Here is a 26,553-nt window from a genome sequence, read left to right as displayed (position 1 = left end):
CTTATGCCATATAAGGTAATATTCACAGGTTCCAGGGCTTAGAATATGGGCATATTTGGGGGGTCCACCATTCAACCCACTACAATAGCTTAAACTACCCTACAGGAATATTGTAAAACTCGCAGAAAGTATACAATGTACCTGGAAACACATGTTAGTATTTTTTCCATCAACGTTATCATCAATAGACTTGTACGTTACTATTGATCTATGCAAGAACATGTTTGATACAGAATTCCTCTCAATGAATTAGAGAATAAAGTGTTCAACCTTGACTCATATATCGTGGAAATATATGAAACAAAACAAATTAAATCTCAAGCTATGAGAATGGATTTTATGTGTCTGCCTGTGTGTGTGTGTGTGTGTGTGTGTGTGTGTGTGTGTGGATTATATTCAAGACATATAAGATGTTTAATTTATCCTTCCAAATTTAACTTAAACATGTTAAAAATTGGTGTTTATAATACCTTTGAAAGCAAATACTTAGATAGATACTTTATTAATAATGAAGACATCACTATGTGTCTGATGTGAATGTTTTTCAATGTATTCTGATTCCATTTTCACTTGCATCTTTCCTAGAGAAAATAAACACCTTCTCACTCTGGCAATATTCTGAAGAAAATAAACACGTCTCATGCTGACCTTGTATTCTTCATTACAAATGCATAAAAGCTATATTGGTATATTCACATGCCATCAAAAATATATTCCTATGTTTAACGAAATAAGTTCATAGTTTTGAAAGTCTTCTAAGGTACAAAACATATTCATGGAAGGTGGCATATTGGTAGTTTTTTCTAGTGCAAAGAGAAAAAGTTAATGTTGAGTTTTATGTATACTAGAAGTTAGTACCTAGTGAAAATAATCAAAGTTGTAGGTTAAATAGTCAGCATGGTAGTCACACGGTTAGTAGAATGAAAACAATGAAACTATTTAAATTTATCTAAAAATTTTTAAAACTATAGTAAAAAACAGTTGCATTATAATATGAAGTGTTATAAAAATAAATCCCTTTTGAAAATTAAAATAATATTCTTTGTGCTTTTAATATTTATAATGGTATTATGATTTGTTTGACTTAATATGAATTATTTAACTTTTGGTAAATAAGTGAGAAATTCATTATTGATCTATTTTGTTTCATTTTGTTTTAATGACACATTAATGACACATCTACATTCTAAGACACAAATATATTGACCATGATTGTATTAACTTTGATTTGATAATAAGTATAACATACAAGTTAGCCAATAATTTAGATCACTATACTTCCAATAGTGCAACTTACTTCAAAATACCTATCAATTTTTAAAAAAATAACGAAGTAAATTCTTGTGTCATTTATTTTTAGAGTGAGTGGTTGGTTTTGTAAGACAGACAGAGTTTTAATATTTTTTTGAGAAGGTTCTAATATCTTGGGTTTCTCATTTTTAAATTGCACTACTTTTGATTTTAAATACTTCAATAAAGTTAGAAAAAAACTCTTACAATATAAAAAATATTGACTATTACACAATATGTGCAGACAATAAAAGATATAGACCAATAAAAGGAAAGAAACAATGGTAGATTGTGGTGTTTTTTTTTTTTTTGAGGTATCATAATATTGATTAGGAAAAGGAAAAATTTGCAGTCTGCACAGGAAAAGAAAAATGAATTTTTATTTATTTATTTATTTATTTTCTATTCAGCATTGACAGTGATAGAGGAAACTTAGAGAAATCCACACCTAGGACTTGGAATTCCTTTCCTTAGGAGGGCAGTTGGAGCAGGAAGAGAATATAAATGGGGGCTGTGCTGAGCTGAGTAAGGTCAGTAGATGCTCCCCGTATTTCTTCTCTTAAGTAATCCAGTGACTTGCAGCAGGATCTGTGAATAGGACTTCATGTTCTAGCATTCAAGTCTTTATATTTCCAATCTATTGCATTTCTACCAAGTAGAGTCATGTGGCAAAGGGTCTGACACCTGGATTGGCCAATCATTTTTCTCTTTAAGACATCCTGCCATCTTCAGGTTTTACTTGTTTATCCTGCAAGCATTGAAGTCTTGGCAGAGAACATGATGCTGAATTCAAAGTCTTCAAAAAGAACATAGATAGGGGTCCTAGCAGCTGTTAGCAAACCTACTGGTTCTTCTCAAGCAAATAATACTCCATTTGAGTCACTTCAAATTGGGTTGATAATGGTGTGAGAAATGCTATTTGCCATCCAGTGTATTAAAAAATATCACAGCTTTATTTCTTATTTTTCTTTCCCTCTGATTTATTCCTATTTCCCCCATTAAAATATTATTGAAACTATTGTTGGGTTCCACTGAGTCTGCAGTTTATCTCTTTTGACCAAGATTGGTATGAAGACTAATCTGGACACTTAAAGAGGAAATATTCTTTGACTTGGCCAGTGATTGTATTAGAATCATAGAGCCACTAAAACTGTAGGTGCATTTATTTGATAAGTACGATGAGCTGAATGTGGAAAGGAAAAGGGGCAGCTAATTACTGGAGCTAATAGCAATAAGCTTCCTGTATTTGTCTGCATCTAGGAAGCTTTTCTCTTTCTCAATATCCTATGATATAACTATTAATTGATTAACTGAAAAACACCAGCTATAACATTTATGTGAAATATCAAGTTTTTGAGGTCGCACTAACATTTTAAATAGCTTCTATTTTGAATTTTATCCCTTACCAACTAAGCTGGGGGGAGATGGGGTTAGAGAAGGACTTTTCTCTCTCTTCGTCTCCCTTAGTTTCCTAAAAGATATAATGATGATGTTACTCCGCACAAAGGGGGATTTCAGGAGACAAGACAAATTCAGTATTAAGAGAAAGCACAGATAAATACTGGAAAATGAAATACACCGTAGAGAAAATTTTCTGACATGTGGCTACACTTTTAAATTTAGACATAAAAAAAGCAATTACAAAGCAACATATCAACAAAAAGCAATAAAAAGTCTATTTCAAAAAAAGCTGCTGAATGTATTTCCAGAAATTATGACAAATTGACAATGTATTTATTAATATAGAAAAGTTTTACAAATCAGGAAGAAAATATCAAGAATTTTAAAAGTGCAACTGAAAAAGATCTGAATATATCATTTGCAAAGAGCAAATACTAGACAGTTTTCAAGTAAATGGAGAAAATTTTCTATTTCAGTAATAATGAAATAAATGAAAATATTTAAAGTAAGTTACAATGTATCCCAATGACTGGAAAATATTATATATAAAATATATTCTTATATATTTTTATTATATAGAATATTCACCATTTATATGCTGATAAAGCTATACATATGTAACTAATACTGGCAAGTATAATTGATAACAATTATTACTGGCAAGTATAAGAGAAAACCAAAATATTTCCTAAAGAGTTAATGTCAGTGGTCTCATTTCAAAGAATAAAGCCTAAATTTAAACTTCTATGTATTAACATGCTTTTTGCAGTATTATCGATTATGGCAAAAAACTGGTAAACAATTTATTTTTTCAACTGCAGAGAAATGATGAAAGTAAACTAGTAAATATTATGTTGCTATCAAAATTATATTATAAATATATGACAAGAAAGAAAGTTGTAAGTAAATTAAATGATATAAAAATTAGTAACATTACTATTACTAGCATATTTTATCTCTAGTATCTGGATTCAAAGGGTCCTCTGTGTATGTGTGTATATGTATGTGTGTGTTTCAGGCACAAAAGCTTGGAAATCTCCTTGACTTCTTGCTGTTTTCCACAAATTTTGTCTAATCATAAAAACATCTTTTTCACTCTACCTTCAAACTATATCTAGAATTGGCAACTTGTTTCATCTCCACCGTTACTACCAAGTCATTAACTTTAATCAGCATTTGTGGTGGCGTCTCAGTCCCATAGGTCCAATCACATCCTATTTCTGCAGACCTCCTTGTTTCTAATCTTTCAATTCTTTACCTTCTAGGCCTCAGACTAACATTATGTGCTGTTACCAACCCATGAGTGTGTAGATATATATCTCTGTCTTGGGTTACTTTTCTTTCTTCATGAAATGGATGACCAGGTACACAGTGCAAAACTGGGACATTGAAAGGATTTCTTCACACCAGAGTAATTAAAAACCATCCGTGACTAGGACTGGAGTGTAGGAACACCCGTAATTTCTCACATACTTTCATTGTCTTTATCTAATACATTGATAACTCCCAGCAAGAGACATATGATTCCATAAGAGTTGTTATTTTTGAGATTCTTAGAACTTCTCAGAAGACTAAAATATTGCATCTGGCAGAGCATTTCCTTTCTCTTGTATCACATCTCAGTTGGTTTTAAGTAAAATTATTTACATTTGTACCTCTATAGCATGCCAAATGATGTCAGAACACCACCAATTATGCAGTTGACATTAACAGCTGGATAGCATGTAATCTACCACCAAAATCTTATTTAAATACATACGGGAATCTTATAATTCAAGAACTAAAAGGCATGCACCCCAGTTGAAAATGGGCAAAGGACTGCAAATGGTTAAAGATCATGTGAAAAGTTATTAAACATCATTAGTCACTAGGGAAATGCAAATGAAAACCACAGTGAGATACCCTTGACACCTACTAGAAGGGTCATAATAAAAAAATACAGAAAATAACAGGTGTTAGGGAGGAGGAAAGAGAAGTTAGGATCCTTACACATTGCTCATGGGAATGTGAAATGGTACAGCCACTGTGGAGAACAGTTTGGCAGTTCCTCAGCAAGTTAAACATAGAATTACCTTAAGATTCAAAGCCCACACCTAGGTATATACCTAAAAGAATTAAAACCAGATGTTCACATAGAAAGTTGTATATGAATTTTCACAAGAACAGTAGTCATAGCAGCCAAAAAGTAGAAATGGTCAAATGTCTATCAACAGATAAATGGGTAAACACAATGTGGTATATCCATACAATGGAATATTATTTAGCCATAAAAAGGAATGAAGTACTTATAATATTACAAAACTTCATGTTAAGTCAAAGAAGCCAGACACAAAAAGTCACATATTCTACAATTCAATTTATAGTAAACCCATACAGACAGAAAACAGATTAGTGCTGTTTCAAGGCTGGAAGCAGGGGAGAATGGGAAATCTCAGCTTAATAGATAACAAGGCTTCCATTCAGGGTAGTGAAAACAATTCTGGAACTAGGTAGGAGTGATGGTTGCACAACATTGTGAAGGCTATTAATGCAACTAAATTGTACATTTTAACATGATTAAAACTGTAAGTTTTATGTTAGATGTATTTTTCCACAGTAAAAATTTCATTCTAGATTTTGCTTCCTGGGACCAATATATCATCCTTATTATTACACCATATTACTCAGAAAAGGGACTCTAAGGCACAGATACACCTTCTGAAAGTTTATCAAAGAGAGCTACTGAGAACTGTAGGAGAGATTAAACTGTAATTTGGTTGTAAAGGAAGACTCAGCCAATCTTACAAATAACTGTGGAGGTGGGAGAGCCCTTCGGTATTTCAAAATTAAGACAAGTGCTCAGATCTTCATATTCAAACTCTACCAGATGCAGGCTGTTCCCAGAGAGAGAGCCTAGCCTTGGGAGAAGCTGCACACTGTAGCCAAAAGCAATTTATTGAGAAAGGATTCAACTGTGAAACATCAGCATTCAACATTATTAGCAGCTGTAAAAAGAGGTGTGTCAGCCCTGAGAGGGAGGGTCTTTTTGGTGCACCACCGTATTCACTCCAGCACATAAGGCAGAAGTACTTTTAAAATTCCTATGTCCTAACTTACTGACATGAAACAAATTTGTGATTAGAAGTATATTCTGATGATTATCTCAATGATCATTCAGTGCATGTCCAACATTTGCTAGAATCTGTTTGTAATGAAAATAACCACCTCACCTAACATTCTTTTGCCATTTCAATAAATCAACTGCTTGGAAGGGTGATGCCTGTATTACACCGAGATGGTCTGCATGTCATGAATTCTCAGGATAGCCCTGAATGCAAATCACCTTTCCCACGGTCTCTATAACTTCTCTTCAACCTGTGTTTGTATACCACTATCCAATCAAATCACTGACCAAGAGGACATAGTGTCTCTACTACCACCAGATGCCCCTGGACACTCTTATTTATTTATTTATCTATTGACTGTTTTTATGCTTTTCCCAGCTTCATGACACTAAAAAAAAGTTGGCCTCTATGGTTCGTTCAGTATAGTCATCTCAAGCTATTGGAGACAGCTTGTAACGAGTTAAAAGTGGTATAGAACATAAGTCCCTTTGCAATTCTGAACCAATGACTGATGGGTGTTGGAAAGTTTCAAAACTTATGATTTCGTTTAGGACATACTGAGGCATAACTTACTCTACAGACCTCTCCCGTGGGATCAGAGTGAAGGCACCCTCTGTGGGATTGGGAATAGAACGGGGAAAGCAGAGGAGGAACTGGGAGACAAATGAGAAAGGGCTTAATATCAAGCAGTTTGCCCTAGGTCTTCCTTGATGAATCAACTTCACACGGATCTCATCTCAGGTTCTGCAGCTATAAACCTACCCTAAGACACTAAATGTGGGTAATTTATATCGTATCTACAACTAATAATCATACCTCAACTTTTGTGAATATTTTAGCACAAATATATCCCTGGGCATGGGAACTCACACCGAAAGTTGTATTTTAAAAAATCTGCAATCCAATTATAAACTCCCTGCAATTTGGTTAAAAGCAGTTTAATTTACTTAACTGCATAACAATAAGTGGTTTTCCTGATTTTTTTCACAAACACAAAAAGCATTTGATATGAGTTATGATTGGCTAGATTGCTACACAATAAACAGACGGAAGCAAAGTGTGGATCTGGGTGTAGGAGGGTTTAGTTTTTCCACTTAGATTGATGACTTTTATGATTCAAAGCAGTCACATGGTTTATTTCTTGAAGTGCTCTAGCCAGGACTTGATTGTCTTCCACATTATTCTCAAGGGTACATTCACATCAGTGTTCTGAGGCCAAGGTCCCCAGAGACATTGGCCAGGGTAAGACTGGCTAGATGTGATGGGTGTCCATTGCCTTCTTCAACTTCAGGAAATAAAGAGTGAGGGTGATTGGATGGTCAATATGCAGAGTCAAGCATCATCAGTTTATTTTGCTGAAGCCCATACAGTGGAGATTCAACTTCTGGCTGTGTAAGGAAAATAAACAGAGACAGTGGCATTTTCACTCTCCTAAGCAGTTTATCCAGATCAATATGGGAAAGATTGCTGCTTCGCTGTGGCTGATCTGAGCCTTAATTAAAGATTTTGCTCTCTAAGGTTGACATGGCAGCCACCTTCATGATTATTAGAGTATTGAGTTTCTCTTTCAAACATTTAGAGTTAAGATCAGCATGGCAAACGCAACTGAAGATGATTTTTTTAAGAATCCAGAAACTAGTTTTTGTTTAAGTTTTTCTAAAGTAGATTTAAGATTTCAGTAATAATATCCCTATGGTTTTATTCTGCCTTACAAAGTCCCCATATCCATAGCATAGCAAAGAAGGTCCTTTTTAATCATATTCCTCCTTTATTATTTTTTCCTTTTTGCCCACACTGCAAATATATATATATATATATATATATATATATATATGTATATATATAAAAAAGTCTCCAGCTATAGCAAGCAGCTTCTCCTGTTTCTCACTTTGTGTCTCTGGACATGTTGGCCATTCCTCCTGTGGTACTTTTCCATGTTTCTCTAACTCAGTCTTCAAACCTAGCTCAAGCATCACTTCCTCCAGGAAGCCTTCCTTCATTTGGCCCTCCTCTCACACTCACTGTGGTGGTTGTCTTTTAATTTTAATTTCTTCCTTTATAATATGTTAATATATGTATCACAGCAGTAACATAATACGAAATAGTTCATCTCTTGAACTGCATTAATAATTGATTGAAGAAAGAGATTCTTTCTTTCTTCTTAGGATTCCCAACCCTTAGCAAAATTTCTAAACAATGTATGTGCTAAATAAATATTCCCGGAATTATTGAACTATTCAATGCATTTGATTATTCAAAATATACGCCATTTGGAGCTGATACATACTTTAAAATCAAAATGATCATTCCGATGACAAATGATATGTGTGATATATGCTGGTGACTTTCACAAATGCATAATATGAAATGCATATTCTTCAATGGGTGAATCAAATGGCCTGTTTGAGAAATATACTTCCTGGAAGTATATTACCTGGAGTTAGTCTTTTGAAAATAAATGTATAAAATCGTTTTCTTTTTACAGAACGGCATTTCTAGGATTAAAGAACACTAATATTTCTAGAACCCTCTTGTAAGGTTTTCATAATTATCAGTACTTGAAATTTTGTCTCAGCCTTTACAAAGATTGCATTAGCATAAAATGTTGTGTTCTTTTGCTTTAATATATTCTTTGAAAAGGAAAATATTCACCAGAACTAAGAGTTGGGAGAGGAAATTATTACCTGCCAGGTGACAAACAGTACTTTACACTGATGAGAAATATATTTTTAAAAAAATGCAAATTACTGAATTTGAGTTGACACTCAACCCTTTCAGAAAAAATTTGCAAAATTAAAATTTAATATCCACTATTAAAGCAATGGAGTTATTCAAATTGCAGCAAATTGCAAATTCAAAATTAATGTGTTCTTTTTAAAAATGTTACCTGCATTATTACATTTTGTCAAATCATGTCTGCACATGATTCGGCACAATTAGGATTCTTTAAACTAGTAAAAGGTTATTATACTTACTGCTTATGATAATTCTTTTGGAATACTGAGCTGAGGATATAGGTACCAAAAGTTTTCGTGATTATAGTGCGGCACTTTTGTAAACTATAATTCTGCAGATCTTTATCCTGAAGATTCTTAGACCCAAATGCTTCATAGAAGTGATTCTGTTCTTTATTTCTATGCCTTCATATCGCTAAATTCTGAATACAAACCTAACCCAAAGATGCTTATTTTTCAGGATATTAAATTCTCTAAAAATAGACAATAACAAGTTCCTGTACCAGGAATTCTTTTCCAAATGTTTGCCCAAGTTATCACCTCACAGTTCTGCACAAATATACTAAAAATAAGTAGAAATATTTTCATTTAGCAGGAACTTTCACTAAGGCATGAAGCCCTGATTGATCATGAGAAATTTCCAACCCCTTAAGATACCTGTCTTTGTTCTGATGAAGGAAAGCTTCTGTGCACCTGTAGATTGAATTTGATTACAGTATTACTTCCTATGCTGAAATCCTTCTGTGGATGGCCATTGAACGGCCTAACTCCTTGCTATGACTTATGGAAGCCTTTGAAATCTAGCCCTTCCTCCTGTCCTACCTTCCCTGTGCATAATCATCACTCACTCTGATCTACATTCTTTTTCCTTCTTGCAGACATACTAAGCCCTTACTCAGCTCAGGATTTTGCATACGTGAGTCTATGTTTCCCTCAATATGTGATAAACTCGCTCCTTCTCAGTCTTCTTATCCCTATGTAAATTTCACCTCCTCAGAGAAACGGTCATGAATACGTTTTCTGAAAACTCTTCTCAATTAACCCCCAATTTTCTTCATTTCAGCCCTATATTACGTTCTTCATGGGAATGTCTTCATTTGTAATTACTGTAGTATTAATCTGTTAACATTCGATAAAGGGTCCACCCTTATTAGAATATAAATTCACTAAGTCCGAACTGTATCAATCTTTTTTTGCATTAAAACCTTAAAGTAACTGGCCCTCGATGTATATTTGATGTTTGAATAAATGAGCATATTTTGTTTCTGAGTCAACCCTTTCAGCCATGTTATTTATCTACAGATATTTAACAAACCACTCAAAACTTGATAGTTTAAAACAACAATAAGGATTAATTACTTATTATGATTTCTGTGGGCAGGAATTCAGGAGCTTGGCTAAGTAGTTTTTGCTGTATGAGGTTAAAGTCAGATGTCGGCTGGGGCTGGTCACCTGAAGGCTTTCCTGGGATGGGATATTCTGCTTCTAAGACGGTTCATTCACAGGACTGACAAGATCCTTCTGGCTTGTGGACAGAATGACAGCATGTTTTGACAAGGAACTGCTTGAGTGTCCTCATGGCATGGTGGCTACATTCACTCAGAGGGAATTATATTGAAGAGACCAGGGCAGAAGCTGCTATGCCTTTCATGACGTATCCTTGGCAGTTACACATCATCATTTCTGTCATGTTATTTGTCACCAGGCCAGTCCTTATCGAATGGGTGAGGACACTACCCAAGAGCGTGTATACCAGGAAATGAGAATCACTGGAGACCTATTGGAACCCGGGTGCCATTCTCTTCTGGTCTCTTCCTCTTTTGTCTGAATACTCACTGCCTTCCTTATCTTTCCAACTCCACCCTTAACATCTGTTCTCTCCTCCTTGAGATAAACAATCCAGATGTGTTTTCATACCTTGCGTAACATTCTTTATTTTTTCAAAATATCATCAGACCAAAAGTCCATCGAGTATCCCTAATATTAGGCATGACCAAAAAAGTCCCAAACTCCTACCTACTTCCTACCATTTCGTCTTCTCTCTCTTTCTCTGTTTCTCTCTCTCTCTCTTTCTCATACACACACATGTACACCCCTAACTAGAGGGTATCTGACTTGTTTTAGATAAACAGTTTTAGAAATAAATTTTACATTTAATTCGAAGCAAGTGAGAAAAACCATGGGCCAGGATTTCAGAATTCCTCAACAACTTAAAAGAAAGTATTCAGGTGTGCATGGTCATTAATCAACATCTAAGAATTTATTTTCCTTAAAAAACTGATTCCTTTCCTTCTACCTTCCCTTCATCTCTGGCTATTATTAAACACCCCGTCATAAGCTTCTTAATGGCAAATATTCTTATTTTCCATCAATTTTCTCAAAGGGTGAGGCAGCTTATTTTAGCCAAGTTTAAAATTCATTTAAGATTCATGTATGCCAAGTTCTAGACAAAACACTAACCTTTTGGTGTTTGGCCTTAACTTTGTCAAACATAACTTCCTGCCTTAAAAAAGTTTTAAATGTTAATTAAAAACACTCAAAGAGTCTTAGTCAAAAAATAGTCCTGAACTTAGACCTATTCTCGCCTACAAAATGATGAGTTACAGTAAGAAGCATATGGATTAAATGTCTCCGTAAACTTGATGTGAATTTAAAAATTACTCAGTATTTGGAAAACATATCTACATTTTGTTGAATTAGCTAGTAAAAGTGTTTGAATGTAATCTAATATAAATTGCAGTCAGTTTTAATTCCTCAGATCCGAATTAGGAGTATGTGCTTATATTATACTAAAAAGTTTCCAGATTGTTCACTAGGAGTTCAAAAGTTTAATGGGAACCAAAGGAAACTTATAGTCAGACAAGACAGTTGGTGTTAGTGACCATGACTTTAATGTCATTTTTAATCTTCACCACCTCGGTAAGTGAACACTGAATACCAACAGAAGGTCAGGAATATTAGTTCTTAGGATTTTGGAGATGACTGAAAATGTAGAACATTTGGTCTTCTGTGAGAACATGAATCCATAAATCATTATAATTTTCATTAATTTATAATTTATAATCTGCCTTCCTCCAAAAGAGTTTTGAAGTGGCTCACAATAAAATATATATGCAATTGCACTCAATTAAGCCAGTAGAATTAGTGCAAGAACACCTGTTTTCCTATACTTGCACACAGATTTTTCAAACATGTATTAAACAAATATTGATTGTTATCTTACTTTGTGTACTAAATCCTGCTATGCACTGGAGTTGGGGGGCACTACATAAATAACAAAACTCCTGCCTTTTAAACACATATAATTTCTTCGGATAAACAGACAGCAGATATACAAATTATATTTGTACTGCTTGTCACTACTTTGTATAATAACATGGCATACATTTTATCTAAATATAGGCGGTAATAGAGTTTTAAATAACAATATTCGCCCTGGCTGAGAAACAAGAGAAAATAAAACAAATGCATTGCCTCAGAGCTCAGTATTATTTGACTCCACACTCATTTTTCATCTGAAACAAATTATTAGAGTTTTGCAGTGATTGGTACCTCCCTCTGTGAATAAATATCATTTTTCCAAAGGATGCTCAAGAGAGATTAGAGATCAATATGGATTCATTTTTGTCTTATAATGGGAAATACTGGCCCTACACAGCTATCACATGCCAAGACAGAATCGAGAGATCACAGACCTTGTCTTTCTATCTATCACCCTTGCTCTTTTATGCACATGTAAACTTCAAGCCTTCCTCATTTTCCTGACAGGCGCACTAAAGACACTTGAATTATTTACACTGTTCCTAATGTAAAATAGTATGCATTCAGCAACTGAGCCAAAATCTTTTTGCAAAGAAACCTGGCTTTAAAATACCAGAGCGGTACAAGATTAGTAAATCTCAGCAGAGGTGTAAGAATTAATCTCACTGAAGGTATTACTGCTAGCATATGTAGAAGAGGGATAAGAAATGAATTCACAACAGTTCGCTCTTCCATGACTATCTTAAATTTCTTCTTTGCATAGCTACCTCCCATTCTTGCTTTCCTTCTCCTTCATTTCAAACCATTGCATTATTCTTTCTTTCTTTCATGGCTGCAATTAGTGTAGCAGAGTTGGTAACTCCTGTAAGTCACTGGCCTGACTCTACAACATCTACCAAGAACCATGTTAGCGAGTGTCCCACAGGAGACTTCATTAGTAAGCTGACTCAAACCTCTGCCCTTGACTAACGCCTTCTCTTGATTCTCCCTGCTCCACTTTGATTAGCCTTGTCTTGAAATTGGTGCAGAAGGTACTTTTGTATGATTTTAAGAATACAAACTTGATTCCTTTAGAAGACAACAAAAGTCTGTTTTTCCTATCCGACGGTAACTGTCTTTTCTGTTTCTTTCAATTTAAAGGCTCACACATTCTTATACCACTGCCATAATACAACAGACAAAATCATGGAATTTTGGAGGAATAAAAAAGTTCTCAGCGATGTAAGTGGAGGGAAACTGAGGAAAATATCAGATCATTGATAGTTTTCTTCACACACAAAGAAAATAAAGCCATTTTGAATGCAATTCAAGTTTTGAATAAGGATATTTAAAAATTCCCCATTCTGATTTAGGCTGTAGTTGTGGTTTGCATAAACTACTCTTCACTAAAAAGCTAGTCTGACTCTATCTGATATTATGTCCGCAAAGGATGATCTTCTTCAGATTTACTCATTTCTTGTTTTGTATTTTAATGTTTCTCCAGCCATTTTACAGTTCTAAACAAGCAAAAGGTAATGTTTAAGGAAAAATCACAATGTATTTGTTATTAAGGAAACAAAGCCCAGAGTCTGCCCTTAAAAGGATCATGTTTATGTCATGCTACAGATTTTTACATCAGGCTTTTGGATTTTGTGTTGTTCTTACTATTTTAGATTTGTTTGTTTATTTATTTATTATTTGGAGACAGAGGTTTGCTCCTGTTGCCCAGGCTAGAGTGCAATGGTGCAGTCTCTGCTCATCACAACCTCTACCTCCCGGAGTCGAGCGATTCTCCTGCCTCAGGCCCCTGAGTAGCTGGGATTATAGGCATGCACCACCATGCTCAGCTAATTTTGTATTTTTAGTAGAGATGGGGTTTCTCCATGTTGGTCAGGCTAGTCTTGAACTCCCAACCTCAGGTGGTCCACCTGCCTCGGCCTCTCAAAGAGCTGGGATTACAGGAGTGAGCCACCGTGACCGGCCAATTTGTTTATTTTTTTACTTGACTGGGCATTTTCCCATAATTACAAACACTTCAAAACTAAAATTATCATAGAAAATTGTAGTTACTATTCTTTCCACATAAAAATGTGTGATTTTCTTTGAAATTCCTAACAAGTTTTCCTAAAACCATTCTAGATGCGCAAATAATGATTTTTTTTTTTTTTTTTTTTTTTTTTACTTTAAGTTCTGGGATACATGTGCAGAACATGCAGGTTTGTTACATAGGTATACATGTGCCATGGTGCTTTGCTGCACGTGTCAACCCATCGTGTAGGTTTTAAGTCCCATATGCGTTAGGTATTAGTCCTAATGTTCTCCCTCCCCTTGCTCCCCATCCCCGACAGGCCCCAGTGTGTGATGTTCCCCTTCCCTTCCTGTGTCCATGTGTTCTCATTGTTCAACTCCCATTTATGAGTGAGAACATGCAGTGTTTGGTTTTCTGTTCCTGTGTTAGTTTGCTGAGGATGATGGTTTCCAGCTTCATCCATGTCCCTGCAGAGGACATGAGCTCTTTTCTATGGCTGCACAGAATTCCATGGTGTATATATGCCACATTTTCTTTATCCAGTCCACCATTATGGGCATTTGGGTTGAACAACTGTTGATTAATGAACACTACTACTACTAATCCACAAAGGGAAAAACAATTTTAAAAAATCTTAGCGTTACATATGCAATGTAAGCATTTATACACACACACACACACACACACACACATATATTTCAGAGAAGTTGTCAAAAGATGTGTATTCACTCTTGTGTATTGCTACTCACATATAATGTGAGGAAGCTGAGTTTTTAGTTCTTTAAAGGCAGGGACCAAAGCTCCCTTCCTTCTCTGAGTGTACTTAATAGGGGCAAGAACATATCATTGTCCATTTATATGCCCTCACTGCAGGAGCCAGTGAACCCTCAAGTTCTTCATATAGACAATATAGTTTATTTGGATATGCATTCAATTTTGTTGAGACAAGGGAGCTGCCTTCATTTCTCCGTGATCACATGGATTTTAATTTTAAGATGCCAGGGAATATCCTCCCTTCACATTCTTGCTTGACAAGAAGTGACAGAAAACTACAGGACCAATATAACTATTACAAACCAACCCCAGGCTTTTCTTCCCTTGATTCCCAGCTTGTTCCCATTTCATGCTCATTTCTGCTTGGAATTCAGTGACTGGCTACATAACCTACTCACTGTCCTTCACCCTGACTTAGATTTGTTGCTTGCACTTTGCCATCTTGGTTCTAACCCCACTTTTTTGAGGCCTTTGAACTCTAATTAAATCTTTGATAGTCCTGTTCCAGACTAACTTGCTAGAATATTTCATTCAATTTTTCATCATTGGCTCCAACTGCTGTCTCTAGATTACAATTGTATTTTAACCACTGGCAAAAGCAGAGATACTTGTAGGAAATCATTTATGTGCTCCATCCATCCTTGACAACTCACAGAAAGATCTCTGGTAGATCTCTATTAGTTTTTTAAATAAAACTTAATATATATTTGGTTCAGACAAAACATTTTGTCATCCTTTATTTATACAGCTTGAACTTTCCTAATGACATTGTTGACTGCTGACTGTGAAGTTGTTAGCAAATCATCATGTCCCCTTAGTTCTTTTTTTTTTTTTTTCCCTCCTGAGAGAGGATCTCACTCTATCACCCAGGCTGGAGTGCAGTCGCATAATCATGGTTCACTGCAGCCTCAACCTTTGGGGCTCAAGAGATCCTCCTGACTTAGCCTCCCAAGTAGCTGAGATTACAGGCATGTGCCATCACGCCCAGCAAATTTTTATATTTTTTATAGAGACAGGGTTTTGCTATGCTGCCCAGGCTGGCCTCAAACATCTGGGCTCAAGTGATCTGCCCACTTAGGACTCCCAAAGTGCTGGGATTATATGCTGGAGCCACCATGCCCAGTCTGTCCCCCTAGTCTTAAGGATGAAAAGAATTCTATGAAGTTATCTTATCCTTCTTCCAAGACCCCTACTTCCTCACTATAGTGAAAACAATACCATATATGTACATATCTATATATCTAGCCCAGGAACAAGTGGTTATAATGGTAACCTTTTACAATTAAAATCTGACACATAGAGGAAAATTCCATTATGAGAAGGCAGCACAACACTACAAAATTAGGGTTGGTTTTTATTTAAATGGGCCTGCCTCAAATGCATCTCTATCACTGAATAACGTTAGAGACTGTATCAACTGATCTTCTGAACCTTGATTCATCAGCAAACCAAAAAAAAAAAAAAAAAAAAAAATCATACCTACTCTCCAAGGTTTCTGTGAATAACAAATGACATAACGGTATAAATCACAGAGAAATGAGTCTGTCACATGGTCAGTGCTTAATATATATGTTAGTATTTATAACCATAAATCAGAGTGAATAGCAGTTAAGACTCAGAAATCGCTATGGGTCAGACACGTGTAAATGTTTTAATTCATGTGGTAATTCTATATGGCAGATACTGTTTCTTGCAGGAGAAACCCAGGGCACTGACAGGTTAGACAATTTGCACAACCAACGTAACATTGTGAAAAAAGACAGAAGCAGGATTGAAAGTTAGATAGTCTGGCTTCAGAGCCTTTTTCTTGTTGCTATGACTCAGCACCTCTCTTCATGCTTGGAAAGTTAGCAAACATGGGCAATGGGTAACTCCAAAGACAAGTGTTTGTAACAGGTTCTGAAACTTGGCAGCATCATGTGGAAACACGGAATCTTGCTGAATTACAATTCTTTTAACAGTTTTAGCAGTTGCAAGCCAGCAGTGATGCTTATCATTGAAGTATTGGCTTTTATGTGCACTGCACTCTGTCACACTGGTTTAAATGAGACAGATTAGCTCCCATCTCAGAACAATTACGTCAATTAAGTGTAAAGGCCATCCCCACTCCCACCCTGATACTGGGTATGTAAACAATATTGATTTTAAGTTTATAGATTTAATAAACTGAACACCAATTGAAATTTATAGAAAATAATTAACCATAAGGTGATTCAATCAAAAGTTTATTGAAAGTAACTAAAGTAATGGAAACTATTGATTGTTACAAGGATTGATCAAATAATCCAAATAAATTTCATTTAATCGGGATTTAATTGGGCAATACTAAAACTAATAAAAGTCAATGGAAATGGATAGGATGGTGTCTGAGTATATATTTGTATTAAAAATCTTCATTTAAAAACATAAATTGTTGTTTCATAGAGATACTCGTGTCTTTCCAGATGCTTTTGCACATGTTTCCTTTAAATTTATATGTAAGAAGAAAAGGGTGGCTGTAAACTGATATAAAGTTTAAATCAGATTCAATAGATTCAAAGTATTTTCAGAGTTGAATTTCTATAGTACTTGGAAAAAATACTCAAGATTCAGTTATAAAATTTCTCTTGAATGTATTACAACCCCTTACAAGGCAAAATTCTAAAAGTAGGACACACAATATTTTCACCTACTTCTCATTTCCTTTTTTATTCCATCATTTTTTTTTCCACAAGAGATACAATTTTATTTTAGGAATTCTAGAATTTTTTTATCCTATGAAATCTAAATCTCTCCCTATAGGCTTAATTAAATTAACAGATATTTGATCATAGTAAGGAAGCGTAAGATAGTAATTAAATCGGATAGATTCAGTAGCCTTATGGACTTAAAAGGGTATAGGCTAAGATATTTTGGAGATCTTGTTTTGTATCTTAGGATTGTTACAAACTAGCTATGTGGCATCAGGCAATTCACATTTTGTATGTCCTTATTTATCATCTAAAATAAAAGTTTGCCTTCTATCCAGGTCAAAAGTGAAGATCTGCCTAAACACTGTATGAAACTAACCCAATGTCTTACACTGAAGATCTGCCTAAACACTGTATGAAATCTAACCCAATGTCTTACACTGAAGATCTGCCTAAACACTGTATGAAATCTAACCCAATGTCTTACACTGAAGATCTGCCTAAACACTGTATGAAATCTAACCCAATGTCTTACACTGAAGGGGATACTTCTTAAATATTACTCCCCACTTTCTCTTCTGGAGATTTGAATAGAACCAAATTTGACTATTTCTCTTTCTTCCAGAATGCCACTTAAATATCTATTCAAGTAAAAAAGGCATTAAGAATGCTTTATGATAATGTATGCCCTCCTGAAAAAAAAAAAAAAAAAGCTAGGATTTTACCCTGGCTTGAATTTTGGGTGGGACACTAATTCACACAGTGTTCCTCAATTCTTGGAAGAAATGACATACATAATAACGTAACGGCATGAGTATTGGTAGCAAACGGGTCCTATGATGTGAATGTTGGCTTTCACCTTGTTTTCTTTTTATTTTAATTTTAAAACTTTTTTTGTAGAGACAGGGTCTTGCTTTATTGCCCAGGCTTGTCTCAAACTCCTAGCCTCAAGAGATCCTCCCATCCAGCCTCCCAAAACGCTGAAATTACAGGTGTGAACCACGGAATCTGGCCAGATTACTTTCTTTTGTTAGCTTTTATCTTTGTATAAATTCCATTGAAATCCTATCCTAAGATAGGATGTGGGTTCAGATAATTTTTGGTTGTATTTTGTTTGTTTTTTGTTTGTTTGTTTTGTTTTTTTGTTTGTTTTAGACGTAATCACAGAAACTCAGAGTGAAGGAGCAGACTGAGTCAGACAAGGACCAAGGCTCCAAAAGTGTGTGTTTGAAGCTGGCAGCTTCTTGGGACAACCGGATTCATTCTTTCTGGGTATCCTCTGAAGAACTGCAGAGAAGCAATCAACATTTTCTTCTGATTTTCCATCAAGTTCTGGTTGAATTTAAAGCCTGGACTCCACTGGTTGAGGAACCCCCCTGAGGAGTTAAATTTCCTATACATCCAGGCTTTGCCTGATTGAGAACTGAACAAATTTCCATGGCTTCAAAGAAAGATCTAAGGCAGCAAAGCTGAGACCTGACAGATGCTTAGGCAACATGTCATCAACGTGAACAGAGGACTGTCCACTTCAGCAGCATCAGATACCCTCAGAGATTTATGACTTTTGACATTGAAAATGAGACTATTTTATGAACTTAAATTGACAGCTTTGCTTGAAAAAGCAAAAGGTATGACAGTATCATGCTTAAATTAATGTAATAGTAGAAATGAGAATGGTGATAATAATTATAGCTAATCCTTACTATGCACCTACTATCCGCCAGATACTAGTTTAAGCCCTCGATCTGTGTTTTCTACCTAATCTTGACAAATGAATTTATTTCCCAACCTCAAAATCTGAATTTCCCAGTCTTCCCTATCTTAGTAACTATCTGCTCCAATCTGCAGTGGTCGGGACAAAAAATCTTGGTTTCACCTTCAACTCATCCCATACCCCAGGTGGGTAAGTAATGTTGGCCCTAGGTTTTGAGACTGACCACTTCTCATCTCCTTCACCATTACCTCTTTGGCTCAAGCAACCATCAGTTGCAACCTGGTCTTCCTGTCTTGTCAGTGCCGTTCCTAATCCATTAAAACCTGTTCTCTCCGAAACAGCCACGGCCACAGTGACTCACTGAAATCTCAAGTGACATCATGTTTTTCTTCAGTTCAATACTGTCCCTTAGCTCCTCATTTTTTTCAGAGTAAAAAATTTTGATCCTTGAAATTACTTAAAAGACCCTCCACTAACTTTTAATTTCACCTGCAACTCTTTCTCCACCTGTTCTAGAGGCTCTGGATTCCATGCTCTTTTCAAACACACTAAATGCATTCCAGTTTCAGAGGCTTTGCTGTGGATGCTGTCACCTATAAGGCCCTTCTAGTCTGGTCTGCTCACAACCTGATCCCTAACTTTAATCACTTATCCTCTCAAATGCCTCCTTCACAGAGAGAACAGCCTGTATAAATACAGCCTATATAAAATGCAAACATTCATCCATTTCTACATTCTATTAAGAGAGTAAACCCCTACCCATATCTATGTTCTTATAGCCTTTTGAATAATGCATACTGGTACCTGAACATTATATATGTTTTTTTTCGTTTATTGATTATATAATTCATGCTTTGAATATGAGCTACAGAGAACCAGGACTTTGCCTTTTCAATCATTGTTGTATCTGCAGACCTTAAAATAAAGTCCTTCACAGAGTAGGCACTTTATTCATGTATTTGGAATGAGCAAATCACCATTTTATGAGGTAGGCACTATTACTCTCAAAATTTACAAATGTGGATAATGAGACACAAATAGATAAGTATTGTGCTTTGCTTAGCCAAGACCATATACCTGGTAAGTGGAGAGATGGATTAGCATATAACTAGAGGTCAAGTTCTTAAACCGTATGCTAATTTTGCCCCCTTCAGATATAGCACACACTCTCCAATTTGCCACAGCCCCCCACTGGCACACTGTATTCTTTCATGTTATCTGCTTGACCCTTGTTGAATTTAAGTTGTAATTTCAAGTTGAAATAATAGAAGACACAAGGAAACTGTTAGGGATGGAAGACAGACTAGATTAGGACAGGAGAGAAAGAGAGGGAAGAAAAAAGGGAGGAAAGGTCAACCTTTCCTTTAAAGGAAACCTTTAAAGTTTAGTTTAAAGCTCTAAAAAATCTATGTGTAAATGTGTATCTGTTGATACCATTAGTAGTATTTTCAGAGTTTGGAAAAGACATTACACCTTCAAATCCACATGCCCACAGACTTATACATAGTACTGTTTCTTTCCCAGTGAAGCCTTACTTATTACAGAAGACAGCTACTGCATTCTTACTGGACAGAGAGTTTTGCATTTCTCAACTAGATCATAAATTCTTTCTAAATTGATGCATCACATTCTAAAGCCTGATTAAATTCCTTTAAATTTATTACTCGATTGAAACCTCATGAGACATTTTAGCTTTCATTGCCCTCTGCCTATGAGATCACTGTTATCTTATATCTGATAGCTTGCAAAGGAGTCTAAATCTCTAATAGGTTTTATAAGTGAAATATCTTACTTGATACTTATTATAATATAAAACTATTTACAAATATCATCAAACCACAAATAGACTACTCTCAATTAATATATAGTTTCTAGGAGGCAGTTTTAGAATTATATAATTATACATATATGTAATATATGTATTACATATATACTTAATTTGGGAGTCAATTCTGTAGAATTGAAGTGGTATTGGTTTATTGTGAATGAAATACAGAGCAGTTTGTTATTTTCCTAATCAATCTGAGTATGATCGATTTCTACGAAACCTATGCTGTACTGTGTGGTTGCCTGGAGCCGCGGGTGTATCATCATCACAACTTTTTTCTCTCTTCCTCATCTTGAGTTAAGATACTTGTAGAGTATCTGTGAGGACAAATATATAAGACAGCTTTTGTTTTTCAAGTGTTCTTGAACATTTCTTTCTAGAGTAGAAAGAAAACTAATTACATTCATCTAGGACTGTGCTTTATAATCATATATTCAAAACTGAAGAAAACCTTCCATATTCATCTATGTTTCAATTTGCACAACATTACAGAATTAATGTGCAACATTATTATTTGAAAGTATACATCTAGCTCCTAACACTGAAGGATGAAAGTAAAGGAGAAAACAAGGCACAACAACAAATGTTATAGTTAGATGTACAGTTTTGAATAATAAGTTCAGTTCTGTCTGTATGTCCTCTTTATAACATAGTTAGGTTGATGCTGCATTGAAACCATTCATTGTATTTAAACATTTCCTACAATTTACTGTCATTGGAACCAACTTCATGAATTGAAAGATTGACGTTCTATGAAGGGAGAAAATGGTTTTCTTGGTTTACCTGTGTCTTGCTCATGAACATGCTCCAGTACTTACCAACATGTTTTGAATATGATTGGAACTCAATAAATACGTATAAAGTAATTTAATGAGTAGAGGTCAGATGTTGCCAGTGAGTACCTTGGCAGATACTTGCTTTCCATGATAGTAGAAGCCTACCCAGGGCCATCACTACTCATTAATAACCCAAATTCTAACACTAGTTGGTGTTGGTATGTGGAATAAAATTTAGACTTGAACTCTTAAAAAAAAAAAGGTCTACTAATATTATCATTAGCACAAATTTGGACTCTTCATGATATTAAAATAGTCAGTTTATAAATTTCTGTTTATATCTTAAAGCTATAGGTGTGCTAGCCAAGTCTCCCATAACATAAATGCTCTCCCTCCTCTATATATTTCCACAATTTGAAGAAACAGCATAACTCATCTACTAGTCCAGATGCTTACCAGGACCACAGATTTTTATGATCTGTGCTAGGTACTAAGCACACTCCATATGCTACTTTGTTAAATTTGGGTTATTAAAAGGAAAACAAAATCTATAATTGTAACATAACCATTATCATTCATCAAAAAACCTAACTTAATATAGCAAAGCAAAATATATTCTTTGGAGAAAATTTCAATGATAATGTGAAAAAAATACCAGTCTCCCAATATATCAGACATAAACTCTGTCACATCCATACGCACACACCACCACCACCACCACCTTCGACAATCATTGTAAACATGAGTTTTCTCTCTCCGTTTTTTTTCTTTTTTTGTATTTAACCTACTGACTATGCAACCTTCGTTCTTTTGGCTACAGTAGTCAAAGCTGTATAACAAAGAGGGTAAGAGTATTTTTTTCATAGGATTTTTATGATAATTAAATTTAAAAACTCACATAATACACTTAGCAGAGAGCCCCCAAAAAATCAGATGTTGAATACATTTTAAATATGATCATGATCATTTATTATTATAGATACTTTTTATACAGAGATTGGATATTTTTATCCATCAATTTTTTTTACCAAAAATATACTGTGAAGATTTTTTTCGATCTCTTTAAATATCTTTCCAAAATATCATTTCAATGTTTGCTTAGTATTATGTTATATGAACAGATAATTTTAACCAAATCTTTCTTGATGGTTATTTATATTGTTTCCAAACTTTATCTATCACAATTATTGCTGTGATAAATAATCTTAGAAATGAATGTCCACAATTTTTTAAAACATTCTGGAACTGATACATAGAGCCAATTACTAAGAAAGATTTTGCTATTTACTACTTGCCAAAAGTACAGAAACATACTCTTCCCACCATGTACTATAATATGATACCATTTTGCTTTAAAGTGTTCAATAATTGAGTATGGTATCTTGTTTACATAATTCATCTTTCAAAAACTTGTAAGGAGTCTTTAACATAATCTGGGGACTTTTGTGCCTAGATGCATACAAGACAAGAGATAATGAGAGGGAGTAAGATACTGAGCTTTTACTCAGCTTCACCCTTTTGTGTGATAGAGTCTTTGTAGTAATTATGACATTAATGGCAGTAGTAGAACAGTGGTGATGCCTGACGTTGATGGTACAAGTAATAGTAGTAGGTCATATGAGCTACTACTAACTCAGGTCTCACCATGTGTTAAGATCTTAACATCTATTACCTTCTTTAACACTTACATAATCATTTGTGCTGGGCACTATTTTTATGCCAATTAAAAGAATCTAAACTGATTCCAAAAGAAACTTATTTATCTAAATTAGGTGGTTTAACCAAGCTTTTCATATAATAAAGGAGTTCTATAGATTGAGAAGCCACCAACCTCATAATTTATATGGAACTCATAGGTTTCCTAATTGCTTTTAATTAATATTTTGGTTATTTTCATATATAGAAGTGTTTTATTTATTTATTTATTTATTTATTTATTTGTTTGTTTGTTTATTTTTGAGAAGGAGTTTCACTCTTGTTGCCCAGGCTGGAGTGCAATGGCGCGATCTTGGCTCACTACAGCCTCCACCTCCTGGGTTCAGGCGATTCTCCTGCCTCAGCCTCCCTAGTAGCTGGGATTACAGGTGCCCACTACCATGCCTGGCTAATTTTTTGGATTTCTAATAGATACGTGGTTTCACCATGTTGGTTGTGCTGTTCTTGAACTCCTGACCTCAGGTGATCCACCTGCCTCAGCCTCCTAAAGTACTGGGATTACAGGTTTTCTTTTTTTAAATACAAAGTGTCAGTGTCATTCTGTATTAAACAGAATGTGTTCCCTCTCTACTAAGTCCTTTCAGGAAAATTTTTGTCTGTTACTTTGCCTTTAGATTTTTTTACACTCCTGATGTTTTTCAGGGTGTAGGACAGAGAGTGGTTACTTTCTGCAGGCAATACAAACCTTTAAATTGTTGACTTTATTTCTCAGTGGTCTGCCCTATTCTATGCTTTCCCCTGCAATCCATTCTGGAGACTCTCTTTAGATTAACCTTTACCAGATACTTCTCAAGAACTTATAGCACTCCCTTTTTACTTCCGATTGATTAGGGGAATTGATCACAATTCAATTGTCATCTTCTGACTCTTGCTTAAATTTCTCTTTGGAGTGTATGCTGCTGGTGTTCACCACGTGTCCTCAGAGAGCATCACTCAATGCTCACTCAATGGCTTCCAGATGCAAGCACTGATGGCTTTTTCTTTTTCTTTCTTGTTTTTTGTTGTTTGTTTGTTTGTTTGTTTGTTTTGTATTCTTGCTCTGTTGCCCAGGCTGGAGTGCAATGGCACAATCTCAACTCACTGCAACCTCCACCTCGTGGGTTCAAGTGATTCTCCTGCCTCAGCCTCCTGAGTAGCTGGGATTACAGACACCCACTACCATGCCTGGCTAATTTTTGTATTTTTAGTAGAAACAGGGTTCCACCATGTTAGCCAGGCTGGTCTCGAACTGCTGACCTCAGGTGATCCACCCACCGTGGCCTCCCAAAGTGCTGGGATTACAAACGTGAGCCACTGCACCCGGCCAGAGATAGCTTTGTCAAAAGAGACTTCTGACCGTTAGTAGTTGCTCAGCCCATGTTCTTGGCAAGTGGGAAGTGCAAAGGAACAGCCCTTAGCCAAGCACAGATAGAGCTGGTAAATAAATAATCCAGGTCCCATATTCTGAATGAGACAATAGTTTATCTAGGGAGCCCTGTGGCACAAAAGCAATAACCTGTAAACTATGTCACCCTTTATGGATTTTATTACCCTGTCTCATTTCTCCAGTCTCCCATAGATGCCTCCTGGAACCCTATCTTAACAAATTGCTTGCACCCAAATCTTTGTTTGAAAGCCTGTTTCATAGGCTTGTTTGATAACCTAATCCCAGAGAACCCCTCTTCTGGGCATGGTCTTTATCTTCTCTACTGCATTGGACATATCATATAATCCTCCTGAAAGTCTCCTGGTTCCATGTTCACCAGGACCTCCACTGATTGCTCTCCCTGGGAGTGACTCAGGCTATCGAGAAGGGGTCCTCTCCTTTTGCCACTTCTTTGCAGAAAAGCTGACTAGTCACGCATTCCTAAGTGTCTGCTTCTCCTGTCAGTTCAGTATTTGGGTGAAATATCACGTTGTGAAGCCTGGGATCTGTTATCTCAAGTAGCTACTGGAGCCAGATGATGCACCTTAAATTGCAGGGAGTGAACTTCCTTTGGGATGAATTTAGATAAATGAGAAATAGGAGATGAGGAAGATTCAGAAACATAAATGTGTTGGGATCACTTATAATCAAAATAATTTTACAAAGGCTGGTGATGATGTTTCTCAGAGATTGACACCCTTTCCCTTGAGTTACTTATGAATCAACCAAGAGAAAATGATTCTTGTACCTATTATATGCCTACCACTGTATGAAGCATTGAATGGATTACAAAAGTACTCCGAGTCAGGGGGTTGGATATTTATTGTAGCTGACATTGACCTAACCTAAGAAACACATTATCAAAGTGAATAAGCTCTCCAAAGAATACTTCTTACTGTCATTATTTTAATGCGGATTAAAATTATTAAAGAAAACTAAATAAGTATATAAAGAAAAGTTATTAAATTGTCCACAGACTGTTTGTATTACTTCTCTTAATACTTTGGTTGTTATGTTACAAACTTTCAGGAATTTTTCAGTGCATGTGCATATAATGATGTCTTATATAATTTCACATCTGCTTTTTTCTCACTTAACATTCTTTTCTAGCATAATTAAATAATCTTTGAAAATACAACACTTACAGCCTACATAGTATTCCTTCTATTGAATATGTATTAATTTGTTAAACTAATCATGTATTGTTGAACATTTAAGATGTTCCTGATTTTTTATTAATAGAAAAAACAACACTGTGATAAGTACCCTTGTGAAACACATAGATTTACGCAGCTATAATTAGTTTTTCAGAAGAGTTGTTCTTTTTTTCTGAGAGTTGACTGTGACAGTCATTTTTAATCTTGAATTATAAAAGCAATATACCACGATAATGATGTTAAGAACATAGCAATCATTCTAACGGCGATGTTACTAAATTTGCACCTTATCCATCTTATCTTCTTAGGCCCTATAACTGCTTTTGCACATGGTTATGCTTCTAAGGTAAACTATTTATAAACTCATTAAACATTTTTTTCTAACATATAGTTCTGGTGTTGCTAGATGTACTTGATTGCCACTATTTTTAATGCATACATCACCTTCAATCAAGTGTTTGAGCCGTGGTTGATAACCATTCCTCTGTTGTAAGATATTTATTTAGATGTATTCTAACATTTCATTATTATAAATAACCACCAAATGTATATAAAACGTTCTTGAATGCTTGTTGCTCAATGTTAATCATTGTTTGCATTTTTGTTAAAAGTCAGTCATCATGAAAAATCCAAGCTGTTCAAGGAGTAAGAGAGAATCGCCTTATAAGTGCTTATCCTTCAGATGTTAGAATCAGTTTTTGTTGGCATACTACTC

This window comes from Macaca fascicularis, chromosome 20 (genome assembly GCF_037993035.2).
Source record: "Macaca fascicularis isolate 582-1 chromosome 20, T2T-MFA8v1.1".
Classification (NCBI taxonomy): Eukaryota; Metazoa; Chordata; class Mammalia; order Primates; family Cercopithecidae; genus Macaca; species Macaca fascicularis.
The sequence above is the reverse complement of the archived record's forward strand: the minus strand, read 5'-3'. Positions refer to the sequence as shown.